The sequence below is a fragment of the Vicugna pacos genome, chromosome 2, assembly GCF_048564905.1.
Source record: "Vicugna pacos chromosome 2, VicPac4, whole genome shotgun sequence".
Classification (NCBI taxonomy): domain Eukaryota; kingdom Metazoa; phylum Chordata; class Mammalia; order Artiodactyla; family Camelidae; genus Vicugna; species Vicugna pacos.
In genome coordinates, this window is record NC_132988.1 from 3,614,628 (window position 1) to 3,636,532 (window position 21,905).

At 45.1% G+C, this 21,905-nt stretch overlaps 1 protein-coding gene and 1 long non-coding RNA gene across 5 annotated transcripts in view; one reads left to right on the plus strand and one right to left on the minus strand.

The window, feature by feature from the left end:
* Positions 1 to 21,905, minus strand: part of PDGFC (platelet derived growth factor C) — a 188,496-nt gene that overhangs the window by 145,343 nt on the left and 21,248 nt on the right. The gene's annotated exons all lie outside the window — the stretch shown is intronic.
* On the plus strand, positions 4,976 to 8,188 carry LOC140699646 (uncharacterized). The gene is made up of 2 exons (XR_012077892.1): positions 4,976 to 5,061; positions 7,975 to 8,188. It is a non-coding gene; the product is annotated as an uncharacterized lncRNA (long non-coding RNA).

Here is a 21,905-nt window from a genome sequence, read left to right on the forward strand (position 1 = left end):
CACAAAGGCCACAGTGTAGGATCTAGGTTTATATGTTGAGCACACGTGAAATTCAGCCTCACCCTTCCCCCTTTATGACTGGTGCTAACGTCCCTGCCCAGTGATCCCATAATGGCATTTCACCTTCCCCTGCTCCCTACCAGCTGGGGAGGGAGGGTGGGCAGCGAAGTGTGGGGCACAGCCGGGTGGTTCTCTGTAGACGACACTGACAAGAATTGTGAAAGCAGAGGACGTGACAGTGTCAGAGTCCTGATCTGCAAAACCTGAAACCAGAGGTACGACCCAGCTCCCCGAGACCCCAGGAACACCTTCATGTGATGGGTAAACTGGCACAGATTTCCTGTTACCAGCATTTGGGGTTCCTACCCTGGAATACTGAGGAGCTTCTGAAAAGATAACTGCCCAGCCACAATAAAAGTTCATTGGGAGAGCTCTCAGCACCGGGACAGGAGTGTGCTATTTCTACCAGGAAGAAGGCTTCGGTTACAGGCAAAGATCTATGGAGGCTGAAGTCTCCTGGGATCACATTCACCCCCATTGTTCAGTGCATGTGCCTTGGAACAAGGGACAGTCGCCGGGCAGGCTGGCTGCGGGGAGGGGCAGGGGGATAACCTTTCCTCACCATCCAGGAATCACAGCCCCAGGTTCCCTGGCAGCCCATCACACCTTGACCATGGATTACATCTGGACACCCGAGGCTAGGACAATGGACAAATGCCAGCTGTTACCATTGGCCCTGCCTCCCAAGGAGGCCCAAGTCCCAGGAAACCCGGGACCACCCAGATGCTCGCTATGCGAACCATTCTCTTAAACTGAAGTGGAGATATTTATTCAGAGTTATAGTTTATACTTACACTGGAACGTATCTTTGTGTAAGTTTTAAACACTACATTTATAGGAGTTTATTATTTTTTTTGACTACATCTGTTGAACAGAAAACTCTCAGGTGGTACAAGGTGTTTTCCTTTGGTTTTAGAATCTTCTCTCCTTTGAAAATTGTTCCATACACACTTCAAGAAGAGTATTTTATGGTAACATTTAACAAGCACGTGATGCATGGTCAGGACATTTCTAGTATAGGATTTGGCTTAAAAATAGCTCAAAGTTCTACACAATGTATGAATAAAGAGCGAGGAGGGGCTACTTACTTAGTAACATGATGCTAATTTAATTTACTATGAGGAACTTTTTTAATACACCAAAAAGTCTTGTTTTGATCAGGAGTCTGTGTTAATTTCCTCCCCACCTTTTCTACCATCTCCATTTCTAAGGGCAATATTTAAAAAGGTTTATGAATGAATGCACTTAGGTTTAGCTCTTGGATCTCCAGGCAGGTATAATACTGACTTTATCTGGTTGAAGAAAGTAAACCCAGAAATAGCCCCTCTATTTGTGCTGAAAGAGTGAACCAAAAAAGTGCGGAAAGAGAGTTAATATGTAACCCAATCATCGCCAAAGGGGTCAGTCACACCTGCTGGGAACCCAGGTGTCGGCCCTCAGGTTCTGTGCCACACCTCCCTGAACCAGGAGCCGGGGTCTGCTCCAAGACCCGCCTCAGGGACAGTGAAGGAAGCCCTGGTCACAGGAGGCATCACTAGATTTCAGCTCCACATCCTTCTCCTAAACTGAAATGCTGCTCACTCGCTTGATAAAACATTCACACCCACTACAGTATACTCACTGTTCGTTGCGTCCAGGACCGCTAACGTTCCAATCAGCTCAAACGTGTTTGTAACCAGAAATCAATATGCAGCTTTTCTGTGGTCATTCGGGGACAGGTTGTACGGGGTCCCCCAAGGTACCTGGTCCCAGCTGGTGTCCATCCAGGAGAAGCTCCCTTCCTGTTTTCAGTCCCATCCTGTGACCAAGTGTCCTTTCACCAGTATACTGAGTGCCATGTCTTCCTCATTTTTGTGTTTTGGGGGTGACTTCACTGTTTTCAATGGCCCCAAGCATACTTAAGTGCTGGCTAGTGTCTTGAGATGCCCCCTACGGGTGTGCGACAAGCCTGGTCCAGAAGCGGCCATCGGCCTTGAGTTCAATGGTCCTGAACTCACAGTACATGTCAGATAAGGTGTCTTTAAACAGAGACACACACAGGACCAGGTTGCCCAGAGATCAGCTGAGAAAACTGGTGACCGGGGGCTGGCGGGCCCCGATCCTGTGTCTCCCCCAGGTGTGATGGTTCTGTATTTGCCAGGTCAACTTTTGCAGTGACCGATCCAGTGTAACTGCCACAAATAACCAGAGCTTATGTTAAACCACAGGTACACACAATTAAAGAACACAGTCCCTCGCTCTCGAGAAAATTAAACTGTCAAGTACACGCTCTGTAAAACATTCAAATACAATCGAAATTTGTGCCATTCTTCTCCAAATTTTAAAAATACATAAACATCACGTCACTGGGGGTTAATATTAAAATATAAATGCTCACGGTCTCGGGCTGCTGTCAGCTGATGCTAAAAAGCGCTGGGCTCCTTGCTAGCTCGGCGACATCCTACCCCAGCCTGGTGTGTCCGTGACCTAAATCCACACACGCCCTTTGCCTCCATAGGCTGAGTTTCAAGAGCTGTGTCTGTTTGTCCAGGGTGTGAACTGATTCCCTGGAGAGTATTTAAACGTCGAGCCTGGACAGCATCTGGAGAGTAAGTTGTGATAGAGGCTTAGGGGTCTCAGGTAGGGGAGAGGGATCCTTCCTTCCAGGACGGTTTCCACCCTGCTCCGCTGCTCCTGCCCACATCCTCCACCCTCAACCGCCTCCTCTTAGAGGGACAGGGAGGAGCTCACGTGATGAACTCATCTTGCTGGTGTCTTACGGTGTCTTTAAAGCAAACACAAGCAGCTTCTGGCTTCTCTCTGTGACCCACACAGAGGCCCGCACCCAGTGCTGTTCTTTCTCAGGTCATCCTCTGGTCCAACCAGCAAACAAAGGCAGGCGGTGCATCAGCCATTTTCCCCACCCAGGCCACCCCCTTCTCGCCTGGGCCCGTGTCCTCAGGTCCTGAGCTGCACAGGCCACAGACAAGCCCCACCCCCTGCACCCCCTGCTGGGTTTGCTGAACGGCAGGCACGAGCTCAGGGGGCAGGAGGAGGAAAAGCCTGGGTGTTTCTCCCCCGACTCCCTCTTCCTTCCCGTCCCCTAACCCCCCAGACCCCTGTCCTCAAATTAGGGGCTCAATGAGTGTGGTTCAGGCACCCCTTGGGGTCTCCCAGGGCCTTTCCAGGGGTCCATGAGATCCAAATTATTTTCGTAATAACATTAACACACACTTTGCCTCTTTCACACTCTCTCAGTCATGAGTGTGCAAGTTAAAGAACGATCCCTTTGATTACCTATTTTTTATCTTCTGTGCACAAGTTGAAAAGCAAATTATAAACTGGAAAACATATTCACCAGGTATGTATCAACGGATTACACACTTAATTGTAAATATATTCTTACACATAATGAGAGAAAAACACCACATGATCCAGCAGTCCCACTCCTGGGCATATATGTGGAGGGAACTCTAATTTGAAAAGATACATGCACCTCAATGTTCATAGCTGCACTATTTACAGTAGCCAAGACATAGAAACAACTCAAATGTCTGTCAACAGATGACTGGATAAAGAAGACGTGGTGTATACATATACAATGGAATACTACTCAGCCATAAAAAAGAATAAAATAATGAGAAAAAAACAAACAGACCAACACAAACATAGACCCAGGGCACGAAGATGCACTCACCAAAAGAGAAACTCAGATGATGACAAATTAGGAAGAAAAACGTTCCATGTCACCAGTACTAAAATTGAGAAATTGCTTTCTAAGTGTTTTAAAACAAGATGTAGCTACATAGGGTAATCATCACCTCACTGCCTACAGAGACACAAAAAACTGGGCCAAAATGTGTGTATTGTTCAGTGGAAAACTGGTTGAAGGAATTACAAAACATGAAAGGACCTGCACATCACGAACAAACTAATGCTGTCAACTCATATTTTATGTCCATGGTATTCCATTATTTAGCAAAAACTCCTATGACAAAGCAGATGGACCGTAATATTCCACTTTGGTGAAAAGAGAAATGTAAACATGCACACTAAGAAAATGGATGGTGTCACACCAAAATTTAACTTCAGTGAACAGGTGCCCGAGATTCATGAAAGCAGAGAGAAGCAGGTGACACAGGGAAGAGATCCTGGGGAGGCTTCCTGGACCGGAGAACACAGAACCTGGGACTAAACTGATAGCTGTCCCAGGGCAGAGGGGTGGGTGCTCCAGGAAGAGGGTGGGGGGCGTGCAGAGCTGGGAGGAGGAAGGACAGCTCCAGCTCTGCTGTTGGGTTCCCACGTGGGACCAAGAGGTCCACGGAGGGAGGAAGAGGAAAGACCGGACTGAAAGGTGTGAACACCATGCTGAGGAATGTGGATTTTACCAGAAAGACAAAGGGAAGGGTGGAGGAGGCTGTAAGGGTCAGACCCTATAAACACAAGGAGAAGGAGACAGGGGAGGGCACCGCGGGGGCCCGGGATGCTGTGACCTCGCCCTCAACTCAAGCAGCAGCAGAAGGACCGCAAGGAATCCTTAAGATGCACTGGGAAGGAGAAACAACGGCTCTTGGGAAGCACTTATATACAGGGAGCTCACAGGGGACTCACGGATTCAGATTTCTGACTCCAGCACTTTGGTGACACATGTTACCACTCCCCAGCTTCAGGCTGAACGTTTGTGTCTCTTCAGGGAATCCCCGTGTTGAAGTCTAGCCCCTCCCTGTGATGTTATCAGCGCTCAGGACCTTCTGAGGTAGATGAGGCCACGGGGGTGGGGCCCTCACAATGGGATCAGTGACCCCAGAAAGGGACCTTCCATGCGGTGAGGTCACAGGGAGAAGAGTGTGTGAACAAATGGAACCAGCTCTCACCTGACAAAAAGTCTTGGACATCCCACCTCCAGAACTGTGAGAAACAAATCTTCAAGGCTCCCAGTCCATGGTCTTTTTGTTCCAGCAGCCCAAACGGACTAAGACCTTCCCGTACGGTGGAATTCATGAGGGGTCTCAACTTGGGGAGGTGAGATCAGTTTTGAACATGTAGAACTGAGGTTCTAAGGGACCATCCAAGTAATTATGACCGGCAGGCACTGCCTGTGTGGGTCTGGAGCATGACAGACAGGTGTGGTTGAAATACAGATCTGGAAACTATCGATGGACAGGTGGTTATTAAAGCCATGGTCGCGGAGGGCACTTCCTAAGAGGAGGTCACAGCAGGAGAAACGGGTCAAGGGAGCCTCGTCTTCCAAGCCCTGGATCCCTGTTTCACGGGCAGCAGTGGCATCAGACCCTTTGTGGGACTGGACACAGAGCTACAGCCTTTCTGTCACAAACCCCATGTGAGCTATTTCTTCTGCACGTCCGACCATAGAACCCAGGGTGAAGAAGCCAAGCAAGTACTTAGATGGCGTAAAATAAGGAAGGCACGCTCACGGGTCTGAACACGGTGGACAGTGTATTTTTTAAACTGTCTGATGTCACTGAGTAATTTTCCGAGTTTACTACTACCACACAAACTCTAAGATTGGTTGGAAGTCAAATTTCTTTCTGTAGGAATTTTATTCTGGGTGGGGGGAAAAAGTCACTTTAGATAAAGTTCTTTAATAATTAAGAAATGGAAGAGTCAGAAAATGAGGACCTGGCAGTTTGTCTCAGCTTTAGTAACACACTTAATATTAATATACCACGTTTACTAATTAAAAGACTAATATATTACACTTGCACATCAGCTTGGCAAAGACTAGAGGAATTATCCCAAATAAAGGAAAGTGGTACTCTTATATGTTTCTTTGAAAGGACATTTTTAAGTTTTTTAAAAGGCAACATGGTAATATATACCAAACATACTGAAAAAAGTGAAAATCTGACCCAATAATTCAACTTTCTAGGAAGTCATTCTAATGAAATACATAAGAAAATATTTAAAGACGTATGTATACATCAAGGTGTTCACTGTACAGTAGTTTTATGAGAGTGAAATTAAAATTAATCTTTAAGTCCAACACTATGGCACTGGTTAAACAAAAAGCTGTTGGTCAGAATGGTGATGTGATCAAGGCTTCTTATCTGAGATCCACAGCCCCGAGACCCCTAAACTTTATACAATATTTTCCTCTATATGCCTATTTATGGGGCACAGAGAGATGTTGCACAGACTTCTTTAGAATATCAAGTATGTTACAACCCAGAAGAGTTTAAGAATCACTGACGACACAAGCAAGTACTTACAGTGAAAGACAATGACGATATTTGGAAGAGTGAGAAGAGGCAGGTTTAAAAATAACACATTATGTGAGATCTCATTTTAGTAAAAAAGGAACTTGAAATGTGTCAACATCATATGTAGAAAAATTATAAAAGCTGTGCAAGGAATATTAAAATTGGTAAGCAAATTTTAGACATTTTTATTTAAAAATCTGGAAATTATCAATAGTCTGCATAGTTAAAGCTTTCTTGTATAAATCAACTATTAATAATGTAAGCAGTTTATCTAATGATATTTTTCAGTATTTAGGAAAATATTACAGGAATTTAAAGTTTTTAAATCAAATTTGATTTGGGATAAAGATTGTATTACTATCAAATATTATATTTCATTTAAGCAGATGTCAAAACCAATACAGAATAAACTGCCTTAGGGTCTGGGATTTGTGATTTAGTACTGCGCACAAATCTACCCAAACTGTACGATGGTCTCTCCCTCACTCAGCCTTTGGATAAATAAAGTCTAGGCGTGATTTATTTATTAATTAAAGAATCTTTGGCATTTAATTTATATATCATTATTCTTTAAGCTCAGTGGTGTGCCAGGCCACGCACCACAGTCCAAGCTCTACTGTAGTTACTACACCACCACTCTAGAGTTATTTCTTTTTCTGGTTCCAAATATTTTCTTAAATTATATTATATGACATGGGTGTAAACTTGTAATTATGATATCGTGAACAAAGTGAATTCACTAGAAAAATAACTCAGTGAGTCAGCTACAGAAACAAGAAGCAACAAGCTTGTTCAACTCAACATGAAGGAAAATCCTATCATGGGCTGAATTTTCCTCTCATAACCTAAAAAAAGGAGGCTCATAAAAGAAGGCTTGAACCTTGATGAGTCTATGCAAATCTCACAGTTAGGAAAACGCATTTTTCATTCAAATGGCAAAGAGGAGTTCACTTCAGAACTGTATTATGAGCCAAAGAGTGTAGACAAAGAAAATGTCTTATCACAGCATGGAAATAGCCTAAATGTCCATCAACAGATGACTGGATAAAGAAGATGTACTATATTTATACAATGGAATACTACTCAGCCATAAGCACCGACAACATAACGCCATTTGCAGCAACATGGATGCTCCTGGAGAATGTCATTCTAAGTGAAGTAAGCCAGAAAGAGAAAGAAAAATACCATATGAGATCACTCATATGTGGAATCTAAAAAACAAAAACAAAAACAAACAAACAAAGCATAAATACAAAACAGAAATAGATTCACAGACATAGAATACAAACTTGTGGTTGCCAAGGGGGTGGGGGTGGGAAGAGATAGACTGGGATTTCAAAACTATAGAATAGATAAACAAGATTATACTGTATAGCACAGGGAAATATATACAAGATCTTATGATAGCTCACAGAGAAAAAAATGTAACAATGAATATATATATGTTCATGTATGACTGAAAAATTGTGCTCTACACTGGAATTTGACACAACATTGTAAAATGATTATAAATCAATAAAAAATGTTAAAAGAAAATGTCTTATCACAGCATAATTAAAGAGTGATTTGCTTAAATAAAATAGCTTATGAAAACATGATGACATAGGTGTGTCTGCAGAAGAAATAAAATTAACATATTCATCTAAGAAACACTGATTCTAAGCACTTGATATGTAGTAACTGTGAGTCCTAACTTTGAACCTCCGTCTTCAAGCTACTTGGCAGGTGTTGCCCGTGGGCCACAACACTGTCCACCCTGATACCAGCTTCATGGTGAAGGACGCAGAGTGAAGATGGAGCTGAACCTACAAGGGTTCCCGACAGACGATGCCGTCTTACTGGGAAAGTCTGGGGAACTGGGAAGTTACTGCAGTCGCTGTGCAACTCTGCTTTTCTCCGTGCCAAAAGAAATAAAAAATTAAAAAGAACTGACTTTCTCATTTCTTTGTAAGACCTGAAACAATTAATAATCATTCAGACAGACTCTTCATACACAAAAGCCTGTTATCCCGCTGAACTAGGTGAATTACCAGAAATACGCATTTAAAGAATGAAACTGCTGACTTGTAGTCGAGGAACGACGAAGGAAGCCATCTTATTGTTACATAAAATCAATTATCTTCAAATTTGAAAGCAGCATTTTTTTCCCTAAGTGTTTTAGTACAGTTGAATCTTGAACAATGTGGGGGCTGGGGCGCCAACCCTCTGCGAAGCGGAAAACCCACATATAAGTTACAGTCAGCCCTCTCAACCCGCGGTTCTCCTGCAGCCTAAGATTCAGCCAACCTTGCATTGTGCAGTACCGTATATTTACTATGCAAAAAAATCCGCGTATAAGTGGACCCGTGCAATTCAAACCTGGGATGTTCAAGGGTCAGCTGTATACAGTCCCAAGTATCCTGAAAAAGTTCAGAGTCTAGCACTTCACCCAGAGGGGTTCTCTAAGCTACTGGAGTCGTGTCCAGACTTGTAGAATAAATGGCCTCAATATAGAATTAGAAAATTTATATTCAACACCATCAACAGTTCATTTTATCCACTCACTCAATGTTTAATAATGCGAACCAGAAAAATAAACCAGGGAGTGAGAATCAAAAACAAGGAGTCTTTTCGTAGACTTTACAGAAGCGGGAGAGTTACGAGTATTAATTAAGAAGGAAAACGGCACGAACTATGAGGATCCACCCCACTCAGGTCCATCAAAGCCGGGACTAGTGGCTCTTTGTGCCACTCACAGCTGGCACAGGGGTTCTCAAAGTGCTCTCCGGGAGCATTTGGGGGTGTCTGAGGTCAATGTTCTTTTCCCACAAATGTGCAGTGGTGTCGTCTCAGGGTTCCCCAATGCACAGCATCACAGCAGACCGAGCGCAGAGCCAGACAGGAGAATTCAGCTGCCTTCCAGCAAGCCAGACACAAGAGCGATGTCCAGACACTACAAAACACACCACTGTGTCTGCTTTGGAAAACTGTAATTATGTTTTCATAAATCATAGTAATATTTATCACAGCTATTTCTAAAGAAGTGTGTTTAAGCATCCTCAGTTTAATTTCTAACATGGTAAACATCAGTAGTTTGACACAGCATTGTGAACTGACTGTAATTCAACACAAAAATAAAAATTAAAAAAATTAAATAAGAAAAGCTAAAATATATATCGATTGATTTTTTAATATATTTTTATTGAAGTATAGTCAGTTTACATGTTGTGTCAATTTCTGGTGCATGGCATAATGTTTCAGTCATATGTGAACATATATGTATTCATTTTCATATTCTTTATCACTGTAAGTCACCACAAGATACTGAATATAGTTCCCAGTGCTGTACAGTATAAACTTGTTGTTTATCTGTTCTATGTATATTAGTTAGTATTTGCAAATCTCGAACTTCCAATTTATCCTTTCCCACCCTCTCCACCCACCCCCTCCACTAGTAACCATAAGTTTGTTTTCTATGTCTGTGAGTCTGTTTAATCTATAGAAACAAAAGATCTTTGGCATCATCAATAGTCTTCACCAGGATAAAAGCCTCTGAAGATCAAGAGGGCTGGACCACTGGTCCTGCATATGGTTGGTGGTCAGGACTGAGTCAGGAACTAGCAGGGACGCCACACAGATGCAGTGATCAACAGACACAGTTTATAAGTCATGCTATTTAAAATGTTCTCCACGCAGGTGAAGTGTTTCCTTACAGAGAAGAAACCGGACAGGACAAGGCGGCCACAGCCATGAAAAGTCATCACCTCTCTGCAGACTCGATGCTGTGATTTTAGAGAAAATCTTGGATTTAAAGCTGGGCATGCAGGCATCTTTCATAGCAAAACTGTGCTGAGGGGACAAGTGTGGTTTCTTGTTAGGTCCTTCAGTTTCTAGAAGGCATCACTTTTCAAATAATGTTACTATGATCAATGTTAATAATATCTGCTATTAAAAATAAGGTCAAATCAAAAGAAAAACACCAATTAAGCATTTGCTCAGAAATGTTTCCTAAAATGACTCACCCACGGACCTTTCAGGCTGGCTAATACTTTCCTGGGGTATAGAATTCCCCGAGACTCTTCCTCAAAGACAAATGTGGAAGTTACTTAAGCCCCAGAATAAGATACCGTATATTCCTGGAAGGAGCACAAGCGATTCTGAACATAACAAAACATGACCAAAATAGTAAGGTCCTGCCTACTGATAAAACTGAGAATTGAACAGGATTAGAGGAGACATTGACAAAAACAAGATAAAAACTCTGTCTTTCTGCATAAAAGCCTTCACGAGTTCCCAGACGAACTTTCACTGAATAAAGGGAAACACCGCAAAACCGTTTCTAAGATTTCACAAAAGGAAGCCAGCTTGGGAAACCACTCTCATGGATGGTATCATTTAAAATACACTTGGGGGCGGCGGGGAGGGCACAGCTTAAGTGGGAGAGCGCGTGCTTAGTGTACATGAGGTCCTGGGTTCAATCCCCAGTACCTCCTCCAAAGAATAAATAAATAAACCTAATTACCTCCCCCACCTAAAAAAAAAGAAAAGAAAAGAAAGACTAACATACCCTGGAGCACTGAGCCTTGCCATCTGCCGACAGGCCAGAGGGAAGCCCCTGTTGACCATAAAAGGGCCTGCACGCCCTCGGCGGACAGCGCTCAGGGTCTGCCTTCCCCGAGCGTAAATGCATGCCATTCCCTTGTGCTCACGCGCCTGGAGGCTGGCCAGCACAGGAGGGTCCGGGGCCCACGGCAAGCAGGATTCAGACAGCCTGTGCCCTCACCCCTCACCTAATGCCCTTTATTTTTCTAGCTCGTCTTGTCTCATGGGGAAAATACCCACAAAGCATAAGATCATGACCATCCCACAGGTGACAGGTCTGGAAATCCTGGAAAATACACCTTTACGATCGAGCAGGAGGAGGGGAGACACACTCCCCGGAAAGAGGCACTGCTTTCCCGGTCACGTCCCAGCTGTGCGAACACTGCAGAAGGAAGCAGAGGGTCCTTGTGTCCCTAGGACGGCCTGTCCACTGACGCTTCTAGAAGGTTAGAGTTCGAGAACTTTGGAGAAACAGCAAGTGCACACACTACCATGGTGTAAAACTGAGGGAAAACACTGGTCACGATAATTAAAGACACGGCACCACATGATGCCTAGTGGGGGTGTGCAGGGTGTGCGTGCAGGTGTGTGCACGTGTGGGTGCACACGCGTGTGTGTGTGACATAGACATGACTATGAATACAGTAAACAGCTTCCATGTAAAACTCAGGAAACCTGAGATTTCAGGTTAGTTGCTTGTGTTAAAGAGACAATATAGGGATCTCAGATTATGGCTTTCCCCAGGAGACCGTGTTTGACTTTTTTTTTAATAGACTTCCATTCTTTTAGAGCAGTTTCAGGTTCACAACAGAATTGAGCAGAAAATACAGAGTTCACACATAGCCCTCCCCACCCACACATATACACTCCCCTACCCTCAACATCCCTCATCAGTGAGGCATATTTGGTACAATCGATGAAGCAACATGGGCACATTATTATCAACCAAAGTCCATCGTTTACATTAGGGCTCACTCTTGATGTTGTACATTCTATGGGCTTTGACAAATGCATAATGACATGTAGCCACCACTATAGTATCATACAGAATAATTCATCACCTTAAAAATCCCCTGTGCTCCATCTATTCATTCCTCCCTCCCCCACCCAGACCCCTGGACAACACGATCTTTTTATTGTTCCTGTAGCTGTGCCTTTTCCAGAATGTCATTTAGTTGGAATCGTACAGTTTGTAGCCTTTTCAGACTGGCTTCTTTCATTTAGTAATATGTCTTTTAAGTCACTTCCATGTCTTCCATGGCTTGATAGCTCATTTCTTTTTTTTTAATGGCACCTATATTTTTAAATTTACATATATGTACTGTCCATTGTTTCTAAGAACGTTTAGAGCTTTAGCTTTTTCAACTTACATAGTTATCAAAGGAATAAAGCCAACTGCAAAATAAGAATTAACTCAAAAAGGTACATACAACCTGCTATTAACAGCAACACTATTTATAATTGCCAAGATATGGAAGCATCCATATTTGATTTAAAGCCCCATCACAAGGCTACAGGGAACATGGTCACCTCGTCTGACCACCTTCTCAGCAACTGAGTCTCCGCTGAAACATCTGTGCCTGGTGGTCTCACTGTCCAGAGAGACTCAAACTCTCTTCCCCAGGAACCTCCTGAACCGACAACGCTTAAATGCTGTACTCACTTCTACCCGAGGGTAATGGGGACCAATGGGCAGGGAAAGATTCGGATCTGGTTCACCCTCCAGAGCATCAGCAGTATCCACACGTCAGCGGGGATGCAGCCCCATCACCTCGGAGAAGCTCTGGAAAAATGCTTCCCTGATACTGACCTGAGTGCCGGCCACTGTAACTTCCCGCGTGCTTCATGGACCATTCTGGATAAGTCTTTGCTGGTCATGAAACCAGCAGGACCCCAGGGAGCCCTCCCAGGTACAAAAGGCCCTCTGAAGCCCCTGTTTCTTGTTTGCAGAAAAAGGCTTCGGTCTCCTAGGTCTTGCCTGAGTCCCAAAGAGCAGACTCATGCAGTGACTAATAAGGGAAGGGAGGGAACGCAGAAACACAGGAAAAACAATTAAGCCAGAAAAGTAACAAAAACAGTTCAGAGATAAAACAGAGTCCTGGTTCCTCCTCAAGGGATACACGTAACAATCTGACACATATCTTCACCTTGTTCTGCAGAAACTAAGACCCCCGTCCATGTGGACGAGGGTGACTACTTGCTGACCTCAAGCAGGTGGACCCCAGGCTGGTTAGAACCAGAAAGTTGATTATTAAAGATTTCCGAAACACCACCCTGCTTCCTCACCACCAACCAATCAGAGGAAAGACACACCCTGCAGCTTCACCCCAGAGGTGGCCTTAAAAAAACCCTTCCCTGAGAACCATGAGGAGTTTGGGTCTTTTGAGCACAAGCTGCCCGTTCTCCTTGCTGGGAGCCTCAGTAAACACTGTACTTTCCTTCACCACCACCTGGTACCAGCGGCTGGGCTCTGCAGCGGGGCCAGGGAGCGGACCCCAGTTTGGTCCACTAGCAGCCAGAGTGTGGTCCACAGAACAGCATCGAAGCAGCTTGTGAGAAACACAGAACCCCAGGCCCCACCCCAAGCCTACTGAGCAAAATGTGAACCTTAGCAAGGTCCCAGAGGGTTCAGATGAACAGTCCAGTCTGCCAAGCACTGATGTAAGTAAAGGCAGGCAGATTATTTCTTTAATCTTCTCCAGTGGAGTGACTCTGCACTGCCCTGACAGCCTCCAGCATCAAATCTCTTTTTTCCTTTCTATCCACTTTGTTTTTAGAAAGCCCCACGTTCATTTTCAGCCTCTTGGGCCAGAAATATGGGCAAAGTATGTCCAGTGTATGAAGCAGACCAGACCCGCCGCTTGTTCTCATGACTTGCTCTGTGAGGCAGGTATTAAATTTAAAATTTTACAGAGCAGAGACTTGGCCGCTTAGAAAGGTGAGGCCGCAAAGATCACATCACATAACTCACAAGAGGGTGAACCTGGGTTGAAACTCAGTTCCAGGCTCCAGGGAGCCATATTTTCACTTTTCTTCCTTTAGGGGTTCTTCTCATCTTAAACACCAAGGCTTTTCCTGAAAACGAGCATATGATGCAGGAGAGAAAAACCCCGGCGTTCAGAGCCCTCGTTGACCTGTGGGCACAAGATGAACACGTCTGCGCAGGTCCTAACCGGACTTCAACACGCAGAGTGGCAGTTACAAGCAGAAGGATGCAGAGGTCACGGGCACACCCCTGGGGCCGGGCTGCCTGGCTGGAGACGCTGACCTTGGCTGAGTGACATCCTCCTCACACAGGCGGTTATCCCGGCCTCTGGCCTGAGAGGGTGCCGGTGAGGGTTAAAGGAATGGATGTGTGTGAATCGTACATCACTGCACGCCAGGTGCACAGTGAGCATTCGGTACGTGTTAGCTATATTTACTATCAAATGGAGTTTATTCCAGTATTACCTGCCTCTGCTACAAATAAAACGGGCCCGTCTTCCACGGAGCCACGCTGTTAGGGACATTCTCCCGAATCCATGCACCATTTGCTTTCTTCTCTTTGGATGACCTGAAACTCACCTACATTGATTGCTTATCATTGTTGAAAATGAACAATAAGATACTAATTCCTGTAGATAAAATAGATCAACAACAAGGTACAGCACAGGGAACTACATTCAATACCTTGCAGTAACCTATAATGACAAACACTACAAAAAGGAATCTACGTATGTGTATGTATGACTTGCTGGACACCAGAAATTGACACAACATTGTAAACTGACTATACTTCAATTTAAAAAATATATATGCCTAAATTTTTTTTAAAAATGAACACTAAAATCCCTCACCAACTTGTATCTTTTACATCCTCTCATGGTCACAATTGAGCCGTGTGTCCACTGGTACAGTTACCAGGTGGTGGGAAGCCTTCTAAGACGTAACAAAGGCCACAGGCCAAGATGTCCAGCCAGACATCCGGGGCGAGAGCGTCCAGCTTGTCCTGACGACTCAGTCACCGGTTCAGATGCTCTGACAGCTCTAACACCAGAGCGGACCTGAAATCTCATCAGCCACCGACTGCCTGCAGGTCCAAGCCACCGTTTTCTCCCCTCCCCCGGCAGAAGCAATAATCCTTTTGGAAAAGTCACTCACCCGCTCACACCGCTCCAGCCACTGCCCGGTGTCCCCTTGGTGTCCGGCACAGTCCTCGCTAAGGGCCCCGCCTGTGAGGCCTTCTGTCCCACCTCCTCGGGTCTGAACACAAAGCCGCCTCGAGAGGCCCCCACAACCTGCTCTCAACTTCAACACACACAGCCGCACAGCCCCCCCACCTCAGTGCGCAGCACTGACCACACAACAGCGACCTCGGTGTGTGTCCTCGCCCACTCTCTGCCCTGCAACACAGGTGAGGCGCAAGCTCAGGGGATCCACATGGTTCACTGTGGCATCACCTGCGTCCAGGAGCCTGTGGCCTCCGTGATGAGCAAGCAGGAGGTTGTCGCTGAGGGAGCAGGTGGACAGGGGGCTTCACCTCCTTGCACCCCGCTCACCCCGAGACTAAGTCTGCACATCTCCTGCGGTGCACCTGCCACCTTTATGGTATATCTGTATATCCTACCCTTATGATGTGTGTGTGTGTGTGTGTATGTATGTGTGATTATACACATACATATATTGCCTTTGTATTTTTATAGTATACACACTAAACATTTTATAGTATATAGATACACTACCTTTATTTTTTATAGTGCATACACTATACTATATACATTGTAGTATATATATATACTACCACTAAGTATTTACAGTACATATACTACCTTCATATTTTTATAGCATATACATTATCCTATATATTTTATAGTATACACATACTACCTTTATACTTACATATATTTATGTGTATATACATTTATTTCCATGTCTCATGTACAGCCATACCACAGATTAGATCAGGCACTCATTATTGACGATACAAAGTTATTAAGCAAATTGGAGCAAAAAATTCTTCTAAAAAATTTTTTTCCCAAGAAAAGTATATGTTCTGGGAAATACACTAATATTTAGTCATATTTAGAATTATATGTGTGTGTGTATATATGTACACACACACATATAATATATAAATATATATATACACACATATATATATAAATCTCAGAAGCAAAAACTTAAAAGACAGCAATGTGCATCCTCCTGCACAAAAATCTAAATCAAAAACCATACGCCTGTCAGTATCTACAAATTTTGAACTCCCAATCTATCCCTTCCCACCCCCTGAAGATTTAAAAGAAAAAAGGGGGAAAAAGCTAAACTCCAATTTATAGTAGCTAAACCACCACAGTTTCATTTCCCAAAGCAAAGAAAAAAAAAAACATAAATGTATGGGTTTGTTAATTAAAGAACCCGCCCCCTCCTAGTTAAAGAGGTCACTCTCCCTTAACATGGCAGCTTAGCTCAGGAGGTGGACGCAAAGGACTCGTACTGCTGAAACCACAGAGCTGACTGGCAAGGCAATTACTCAGGGTGCTGGCTAACAGCTCGGAATATGGCAAGAAGCACCTTGAGGATTTTCATGACCATCCAGACTTAGCAGTGTGTTTCCTTTCTAATCTCAGAAGTATCCAATCTGGCTTCCCTCCCTCTCTGTTGTGGTACCCACTCCAAGGTTCAAGATGACTCCCGCCTCTCTGCCTTATTCCCGCACCACTGCCTCACTGCCTCACTCCTGCATCACTGCATCACTCCCGCACCACTGCCTCGCTGCCTCACTCCTGCATCACTGCATCACTCCTGCACCACTGCCTCGCTGCCTCACTGCCTCACTCCTGCATCACTGGTCCACTATCCCGAGGGTCCAGCCCTCGGCTCCCACACACCCATCACATCGCATCCATGTCAGCGGCTGAGAACTAAGAAACTGCTACTCATGTTCTGTCCTCTTCTCACAGTTGCTTTTGTAAAATTTATCATCCCAACCACAGGATGCTTCAGCCTTGATATTTCTTCTTGTAAATCACAGAGCATTTATTATTTACGAAAAATGGATAAAAGTAGGTTATGTCCTACCTATTACAACAGCCTACAGAATCTGAAAAACAGGAGTACAGTGAGTCCTGCAGAAAGCACTACTTATTAATATGCACACCGCACAGAGAAAATAAAAAATTATTTTAGAAATCAAGAAATTTAAGGTACTGAAATCCTGAAATGTCTCCTTATCTACCACCTAGAATATGAAATATGTCCTCAGATTAGGCAAAATAATAATAGAAATTGGTAGAACATTGTATACTGACTATATGTCAATAAAAATATATTTTAAAAAAGAAATATAAGTAATAGCCCTGATGTCACAGCTTAGAGTAATAAACTAGCCAGAAACACAAAAGGCATACATCAGAAAAGGAGACCAACCTGTTTAAAGGCATACAGTAGTCACCCCTGGTGATTTTATTGGTTATCAATGAACATTATAAACAAATATGTCAGAGCAAGGGTTTCAGGTGTTTCTCCATTGAATGGGCACAAGATTTTTTTTTTTTAAGCAACAAATCCCTTTTCGGAGGCAAGGGTGAGCCCCAGTGGGCCAAGGTCACCTGAAGGCAGAGCTCTGCTTTTCGCAGGGCGTCACCTACTTGCATCAGGACCACCCGAGCGGAAGGGCAGGTCAGGATGCAGCCCACAGCCCAGGGCCCAGAGCCGACCGCAAGTTCTGGTCCTGCTGCCAAGCCCTCTGTGACTCAGAAGATGAGCTCACCTCCCAGACCAGAGGAGGAGCCCCTGACAGCACCCACATCCCTCACAGGGCCTGGTCCTGGGCTTTCAAAGACTCTGGTCGCCCTGAAAGTTTCCAAAACAGAACAAGCATGAAGAAGACATCCTCAGGTCTGCTGCAGCGTGCTTGAGATAACGGTTAGGGCTACTTGGTGCAGAAGGCGAGGCCCAGGTCTCCCAGTTCCGACACCAGGAAGGCTGGAGGCAAGTCTGTCACCGGGGCTGAGACAGCCCCGCCGCACCGCCCAGGCATGAGTCACTCTGCAAGTCTGCAGCCGCAGGAACGAGGTCAGCAGGACGGACAGAGGGGATTGCCCGTTGTTCTCCTGGGATGCTGGGCCCTAGGAAGTAAACAGGATGGAGGGCCAAAGGCGGAAGACAGGAAGAGCCCAGGCGGGCCCAGCCGAGCGATTTCTTGCTCAGATCCATGTCCAGACACGGCTGCACCCCAGCCCCCTGCCAGGGATGCCCTGACCCCCACAGTTTACACAGGGGCAGCTGGGGCACTGGCTATCCCATGCAAACCTCCAAATCTACTTTCTTCTTCAAATTCCCCCCATTTTCACTGAAGCACAGTCAGTTACAATGTGTCCATTTCTGGTGTACAGCACAACGTCCCAGTCATGCATTTACGTACATATGTTCCTTTTCATATTCTTTTTCATCATAGGTTATTACAAGGTATGGAATGCAGCTCCCTGTGCCATATACAGGAGGACTTTGTTATTTATCTATTTTATATACAGTAGTGTGCATCTGCAAACCATAAACTCCCTTTTAACATAGAGTTCTCCTGAGATGGCCAAGTCTCGGGGGCCAGTTCACTTGGAGGGGTTCCAGGCTCTGCAGACAGAATTTTGCATTTGAATCCTGGAACCATAATAATTAAACATCAAAATGAAGACCCAGCCATGAAGGATGAGGGCAGCATGAAAAAAAAATCCAGTCATGTGTGTGGTTTCTTTGTTATTTTGGTTTTTGTTTCTTTGGGTTCTTTTATTGACGACTAATGTCACTGCTTCTGTGATGGGTGAATTGCTGAGTGGGGAGGTCCCCACATCAGTCTCTTGCTTGACGTATAACTCAGCGCACAGGCGTGAAAAAGAATATTCCTTTCTTTTCCTCATTCTCTTAACTCAACCTTTGGTGTCACAGACACTGCAGTGTTGCTTCCAAAAACAAAACAGGGCTGCTCAGAGCAGAGTGTTCTATGTGCCTTACACCTAGAGCCTAAAATCATTTTTGTTCTTTTTTTCCCTTTTTTAAGACTTTTTTTAAGAATATGAAAACGAATATATGTATACATAAATACACGACAGGGACATGATGCTGTACACCAGAAACTCACACATGGTAACTGACTACACTTCAATAAAAAAAAATTTTTTAAGACTTTATTAAAGTGTACTTTATTTATAGAGTTGTTCTAGCTTCAGGTGTACAGCGTAGTGATTCAGTTTATACAGATACATATATACATACTCTTTCTCATTATAGGTTATTACAAATTTTTATTCTTGCATTTTTAGAAAGGTAGTCACAGAGCAGGTGAGCTTATATGATCTGAAGTGTGAGAGCGTGCGGCCCCAGGGCCACGCAGCCCCGGTGGAAGCTGCCTGACCCCAGCAGGGGACCAGGTGTCTGTCTGTCCACAGGACCTGCTGGACTGAGAAGGTCAAGTGCTGTCTGTGCCTCGATCTCCCTGCCCCGGCGAATGGGACCAGCAGAGTCTGCGGTCCACATGGACCTCGTATCACGTGTGCCGGGGATGCGGCTGCGGGAAGGCAGGTCTTTTACTCCCTGGTGGTTCACATCGCACACTTTATAAATGAAGCCCGTGGCATGCAGCCTCGTGGCACGTTCCAGATGTTTCCAAGAGTGCACAAAACAAGACCACAATATTTTCTCCATCTTTACGGCTTAAGAGCAGGATGCACAGACTACACACTAAGCTTTAAAAAAAAAAAAAAAAGGAGAAAGAAAACCCCGTATGGTGCCAAATGTTGGCCACTCTCCTCTTTCTTCCCAGACAAATCTCTTAGGTCTTGGGAAAACAACATTTCCTGTAAAGTGCCAGAAACAACACAGATCATTGTGGTGATGTTCACCCTTGGCCACGGCTGCTCGGCTGTGCCTGGAGCCACATCGGCCACATCCAGCCCCCGGGGAGAAACTGAGAGGCAGCTTCAGTCCTCAGCCCTGAAGGGCCATGGTCAGACACGCCATCTCCTCACTTCTAACCACAGGGCTTGCCTGCTGGGTGCCTTCCTTCAGAACAGGGGAAACACTCTTGTTTGTGTCCGCCTACCCCTCACTGAAATTAGGTTTAAAAATTTGGTACTCCATTGCTTCCACTGTACGAGTATGTCCTAATTAGAGGGGATTTTTAAACACTACCTGCGTGGTGGGAAGGAAAACATTAGCCCACTGCTTCTCTAGGACCCTTGTAGATAAATACTCATAACACGTGAGTCTGCTTCATTCCAGTCCGTCTACATCCACGGAAAAATGTGTGCAGACATACGTGAACGTCTCCCAAGCCCTCCTTCCACCCTCCTTTCCACTGTCAGGGCGGGCTTGTCCCTGGGGAAACGGGGCTTTGTTCTGTTTCACTGAAGTACGATCAGTTGCAGCGTGTCAGCATCTGGTGCACAGCGTCACGTCCCAGTCATGCACGTACACACACACATTCGTAGGAGACAGCGTTTGGATCACCACCTCGTACCCCGTGAGCAATGGCACATTTGGACACTTCGCAGCTTTTCTCTCGGGAGGCTGTCTGCCCTGCTGGCCCCTCCCGGACCCGTGTGAAGTTCACCGATGGCATGTGGGGCTGAAACAGGAGACGGTGAGGACGGACCACAGGGCACAAGATGGAAATCCGGAAGCCCATCTGTGAGCCCATCCCTTCCTGGGTGATTTCTTCAGGAAACTAGGAAGAACTGAAAAAGACAAGTGCATTCTGTTTCCTGATCTCAAGGAGCCTTAAAAGATTTGTGATGATTCCTTTAAATACTCGAGCTACTCACGTGTGTGTACAATACAGAAAATGAGCCATCTGATTTGGATACTGGAGAGAAGGTAAAAAGCATCCGTTACCTTCTGCCTAAGGCTGCCATGTCCTTGATTAACATGCAAACTAGGGAGGGGGTAGCTCAGTGCTAGAGGGTGTGCCTAGCATGCACAAGGTCCCAGGTTCAATCCCCAGCGCCTCCATTAGATAAATAAATAATTAAATAAATAAACCAAATTATCTCCAGTTAAAAAAAAGAAAAAAGAAAAAAAAACATGCAAACTAAAGAAGCAAGCATGGGTTAGCCCAGTGGTAAAGTACATGCTTACCATGCAGGAGGTCCTGGGTTCAAATCCCAGTACCTCCATTTAAAAAAAAAATCAAAAATAAACAAATAAAGAGGGAAGAATTCCAATGCTCACTTGTTTCTTTCCTGCAGAGTGTGAATACCAGGTGATTTGGTCATTAAGGAATCTTCATACACACACGCGCACACACACACACTGCCTGTGCTGCAGTGTTTCTTTATAACAAACCAGCCTCAGGGAATTATTACTGAAGGGTTAGGGGGTCCCATGGCAGCGAAGCCCAGAAGACTGTCTAAGCAAAGAGAGAGCCACCTCTTGAGAGGGATGAGGACCACTTGTCGCCCTGAAGATGGAGGGGACTGGCAGTGTGAAAGGCATTGCTTTCCCAGCCTGAGGAAGTTTCTACACGGTGCAAAGGCAAAATACAATGCGTCATAACACTGCACACTTCCTCCCTGTGCGTGAGTAGAAGGGCCTCCGGTTGTCGATGGAAATCAAGGATGACACAAACGAGGATGTTTCACCCTCCTTCCCCGCGGCGTTTGAGGACATAACTGAGATCATGCAGATTCAGTCCCAGCAGAAGCCACTAAGATCAGATACCGCGTTATTTGTAACTTTCAGCTTTCCCAGGAAGAGAAGGAAGGAGTGTGCCAGAAAATACAAGTCGCTTTACACAGAGGTGCACGCCCTCCGGCATCCCCAGCCGTCAGCAGCCCACCTAAGACCCCTTCTTAGGCTGCATGTGCTATTAGCAAAAGTCAAATGTTGTCACCATTGGTGAGGGGTCCAGAGTGTGACACCCAAAATGTGCCACTCTGGCACAAGGATTACTTCGGGTGGGTGGCAACTAAGGATGGACACAGGGAAAGTTCTCTGCCCTCCCCTCGTCTGCCTACAAGCAGAGCATCAGCTTCCCTCTGTGAGGGCGGCACATCTTCCTCCCCTCTACCCCAGTCCCGGGATGAGAAGAGCTTC